Here is a 5,818-nt window from a genome sequence, read left to right as displayed (position 1 = left end):
CAAATGTTTTTTTTTGCATATCTAGGCTTTGGAATGCCCATGAAATCACCATCGGTAAGATATCTGGTACAAAAATTAAGAGCTTCTTCAACAACATATCGCTCGACAATACAACCCTCTGGTCTTGATTGGTTCTTCATATACCCATTTAATGTCTTCATATAACGCTCAAATGGGTACATCCATCTCATATAGGAAGGGCCACATAGTTGTGTCTCTCGAACAAGATGAATGCTTAGATGAACCATTATATCAAAAAAAGAAGGTGAACAATATATTTTAAGCTCACATAAAGTCAAAATAATTTGTCTTTGCAATGTATGTAATTTCTTAGGTTCAATCACTTTGCTACAAATTGCCTTGAAGAAGAAGCATAACCTAGTTATGGTTCCTCGAACCTTTTTAGGTAGAATTGACCGTATTCCAATAGGCAAGAAATGCTCCATAAGTACATGACAATCATGAGACTTAAGACCTTTTAACTTGAGGTCTTTCATTGATACGAGATTTTGAATGTTGGAAGAGTACACCTCTAGAACTTTAACACCATGAATAAATTTACAAAATTTCATTTTCTCATTCCTCGAAGAAGTATAAGCTGTTGGAGGTAGAAATGTACGTTTTCCCTTCATTATCGGCCTCAATTGCTTTCTTATTCTCATACTAACCAAGTCCAACCTTGCATTCAAGTCATCTTTGGTCTTACCAGAGATATTGAGTAAGGTACCAAAGAGACTTTCAACACATTTTTTTCAATATGTATAACATCGAGGAAATGTCTTACATATAATGAACTCCAATATGGAAATTCAAAGAAGATTGACATTTTCTTCCACCCACTTGTGATAATTTCTTTTGCAAAAGGTTTATCAAAGTTAGTATTCAAATCGTTTAGATTTTGAAATAATTGGTCACATGTTAACGTCAAAGGAGCACGACCTTCTTCATTGTTTCCATCAAATATTTTTCTTCACCGTCGATAGTGATGATCTGAAGGCAAAATTCTACGATGGCCAAGGAAGACATTCTTTTTATAGTTTTCCAACCTCATTAAATGAGTATTGTCTTCACATACAGGACATGCAAAATGTCCTTTTATACTATATCCAGACAGATTACCATATGCAGGGAAATCACTGATTGTGCCAAACAACAAAGCCCTTAAGTTGAATATATGTCTATGTCATTTCCTGGTTGTTTAGGTCCAAAAATTAACATAAATAACATCACATATTTGAGCTTCATGCATAGAGAAGGAGGTAGGTTATATATCACCAACATCACTGGCCATGTATTGTGGGAGCAACTTGAAACACTATGTGGGTTAATTCCACCTGTTGACAATGCAAGACATAGATTTCTTGATTCTCGACCAAAACTAAGATAGTCGTGATCAATTTTTCTCCATTGAGAAGAATCTGGAGTATGTCGAAGCTTGCCATCTTTAATCTTTTCTTGATCATGCCATGTCAACTTCTTCGCATCTTTGGCATTGCTAAACATACACTTGAATCTTGTTTTGATGGGAAAATACCATACAACCTTTTTGGGAATTGAGTCTTCCTTCTTATATCGTGATGCATTACATTTAGGACAAAACTTTAATGAAACATACTCATAAAAAATAAGATGCAATCATTTTCACAAGCATGTATCGTTCATGCCTATGGAGCGTAACATTTGTTTTGCATCATAGGTTCGAGAAGGGAACACATTATCTTCCGGCAACATATCCTTCAAAAGTGCAAGCAAGTCGGTGAAACTTTTATTAGTCCATCCATTAACGGATTTCAACTTATACAACCTTGGCACCGCTGCCAATCTTGTGAATATAGTACAACCATCATATAATGGTTTCTCAAAATCACTTATCAACCGCTGACACATCTCAGGACAATCCTGAAGATCCTCTTCGAGAATTTTTGCCATTTCCTCGAAACGATCATCTTCATATGCATTTGTGTAGTTGTCTTTCGTATGCATCTCATCATCACAATCCATAACATCTCTCTTCTCACCATGTCTTGCCCAACATGTGTAACTTTGATCAATACCATGACACACTAAATGAACTTTTAACTCATTTGGAGTAATTCGGTTTAAGTAACAACATCTTAAGAAAAGACATACACTTTTATTAGGGTTTTCAGCATTCTCAATTGCAAACCTAACAAATGATTTCACTCCTTCTTCTTACTCTTTCGTCAATTGATTGACACTCATCCATTTTCGATCCATTTTCTATTAATAAAAAAAATATAATGAGCATAAATCCCTAAAGCTTGGAGTTAAGCTCAGGAAGCAGAACAAATGCATTATTATGTAATTAAAAATGGGGGAACCCTAACTCATAATGTAAGTTAAATGAGTCGGAACTCGGAAACCTCAACTCAATACAAGTTAAATGAGTGAAATCACTCAATACAAGCTAAATATAATGTAATTAAAAAGACAAATAACTATAAGAAAAACTCACTTTCAATTCGATGTTGAATGCATAAATGATGATTTTGAGGTTAAACGAATGAAGGATTTTCGAAATCGGTGTTGAATGATTTTCGTGTTAAATGAGTGAATGATTTTCGGTGTTGAATGAGTGAATAATTGTCGAGGTCGATTTTGAGAGTAAATGAGTATTGGGATTGCTGATGTATGTGTGAGAATGTGTGAACATTTTAATTTTTTAGGGTCTGATAGTATCTTGAACAACGCATAAAGAAGATGACACTGTCATTGATACATAATCAATCGCGCATAATGAAGATGGCGATGTCAATGATACCTAATCAACAACGCAATCTTAAGGAAACACTGTGGACAAACTCCCCATTCAAATATAAAGAAGGTAAGTGTTCTACAGCGCAATATTAAGGAAACGCAATAGAAGATATAATAATCTTTTTACTAATTCATTTTTTTTAATGAAATTCAAATTAGTAATTACATTATGAATTTCGATTAATGACAATTAATTAAATATATAGAACAATTACATAACAGGAAAATATATGTACAACATGAATTTACGTTAATTAACATGAAGTTCCCATGAAGTAGATTACTATATAATTATGTTTATTAATACAAAACTGGAAAAATGTTAAACATTACGTTTTGTTAATTTGCTTTTGTATTTATTAAGTATTGTTAATTTTTTTATTGTATTTATTAATATGGAACAACAAAAGTATTAAAGAAAATAATCATTCAAATAATTAACAAAAAATAGAAATTAACATCCAAAATAATTGTTTTATTATTCATTCAGAGAGACAAAATACATTATAGTGAACTAAATGATTTGGTACATGTGAATATAATGAACTAAATAATTTGGTAGATGAAGAATACAATGAAAAAGAAACAAATTATTGAGTTGAAAGATTTGCAGATTAATCGTGTCCACAATTTTTTCCTCGACTCCTCTACACAAATATTCTATAACAGTTCATTGATTTCCTTTTAAAATCTCGGCCCTTTTGGAAAATCAAAAGATGTCAAATACCTCATTCACAAGATTTCAATGAAGGAAAATAATGAACTCATCGAATGAGAGAAATCAATGAACTAAATAATTTACAAATTAATTCTTCATCTTACGCAAATCTTGTATAACAACCACTTTCCTTCTGAAATTTGTGTCCTTTTTGAAAATCAAAAGATTTCAATGAGGGAAATCAATGAACTAAATAGATGTTAGATAAAAACTTATCTTTCCTAAGCCATAGGATCTTAGGTAACATGATATTAAACCATGTCCATGTGATATATCCTTTGTAATCAGAGCATCATGTCTCACTATGGATTTATTACTAACATCATTACTTAAAATAGATTTTCACCTTTAATTTTATTTATATTTTTAAAACTTAGTATTGAGAACATCATATTTTATGTCTATAATAATATATTTCTATTTCATGTTATATATTACTAAGCAAATTATTTTGGGAAAAAAGATCATGACGTTTACCATATGAATTAAGCCTAATATCAATTTGTCTTTAAAAGTATAGGATGTTACTTAACTCACCATATTTTGTGTAATCATGTATTTCCATGTTTATATTATATATACATATGATGAATATCTATTTGAACAAATAGTCAGCCACAAGTAAAAAAATGGCAGCCTATTACATAAAAATGGAACTTTATAGACATGGAAGCTATCGTACGTATTATAGAATAGGTTGCCTAACTTGATAATTTTTTCCTATTTGACTTCTTTATTATTTTTTAATAAAATTTTCATTATCCATTTTAGTTACAATGACAAACTATCTCTAAATCAATACTTTTGCTTTCATTGTTAATAATTTTTCAAACACATAATATTGCAAGTTAATTGATATACTTTGTCCTACATAAAATTGGTAAACCCAATGAAATGATGAATGTTCAACAAGTATAAATTATACTTTCACCCTACTTAAAATTGCACTGTTCAGGCTTACAGGCTAAAGTAAGTCAACAACTTTCCTGTCATGCTTCTCCAAAACCATATGTAAATCATAAGTTCTTTGACTTATAAACTTTTGCTTATATGTTTATATAATTATTTAATAAAAAAGTTAACATTTAAAAAGAACAAAGTGACTCTTTCACTTGGCTTCCGATGACAATATTTTTTTGTCCTTGCATAACACATTCTCTTCTTCTAAAATACTGTGAGAGCTTCTTAACTTCCACAAGTAACAATGCAAAACTCCTTCTCATCATCCCCTTTTTCTTCTTTGTTTACCATTTACATTACGAAAACCCTATTCGTTTTCTTCTTTTTTTATAAGTTGATGTTATTAAGTTAAACTATTTTTTTTCTTTTTCTGTTTACAAGTATTAAGTTAAACAAAGATCATTTTTCTCTTTATTGTTTTTAAGTAGATGTTATTAATAAAAACTCTCTTGCCTTTTCTGTTTAGAAGTGGTACTTGTTAAAACCAGAACCAACAAACCAGTGCCAAACTCACAGCATTTGCATACACAATGCAATCATGGACAGCAACCAAAGGCAATGGAATTTAGGAAAGAAAGTGAACTTGAGTAGAAGAGAAGAAGATAGAATTAACAATGAATAACCTCTTGTATTGAATGAGCCTCACAAATCAATACAATGCACTCTACTCAATGTTTAGCAACTACTTTCTATTTATAGCAATTCACCAACCAACTTAACTACCAAAAGTTTCTAATAAAGGAAACTCAGCTAATTACATCATAAAAGGCTAGAATTATAACTTCTCTAATACTCCTCCTTAATTTCAGCCTTCATTCAATGGATTTCAACCCAATTTGCTCTCTGAGATTCACAAACCTCTCTCTTTTCAATGCCTTGGTGAATATATCAGCTTGTTGATTTTCAGTTTTGCAATACTCAAGTTTTATTCTTCTCTTTTCAACTTGATCCCTCAAGTAATGGAATCTGGTTTCAATGTGCTTACTCCTTCCATGAGCAACTGGATTTAAAGCAAGATTAATGGCTGACTTGTTGTCAACCATCATAAGAATACCATCCTCTTCTTCGAGCCAACCAAGTTCTTCCATTAAAGTGTTCATCCAGGCTGCTTGTCGTGCACACATAGAAGCAGCTATGTATTCACTTTCACAAGAAGACAAGGCCACAACATCTTGTTTCTTAGAGGACCAGCTAATTGGTGCTTCCCCTAGCTTGAACAAGTAACCTGTGGTACTCTTCCTATCCAGTTTATCACCACACTAATCTGCATCAGAAAAACCAATCAATTCCAGCTTGCAATTGATGTTCTGTTTAGAGGGAAACAAGATTCCTAGGCCAAGAGTTCCTCTAAGATACCTCAAC

Source organism: Lupinus angustifolius, chromosome LG15, assembly GCF_001865875.1.
Source record: "Lupinus angustifolius cultivar Tanjil chromosome LG15, LupAngTanjil_v1.0, whole genome shotgun sequence".
NCBI lineage: Eukaryota > Viridiplantae > Streptophyta > Magnoliopsida > Fabales > Fabaceae > Lupinus > Lupinus angustifolius.
The sequence above is the reverse complement of the archived record's forward strand: the minus strand, read 5'-3'. Positions refer to the sequence as shown.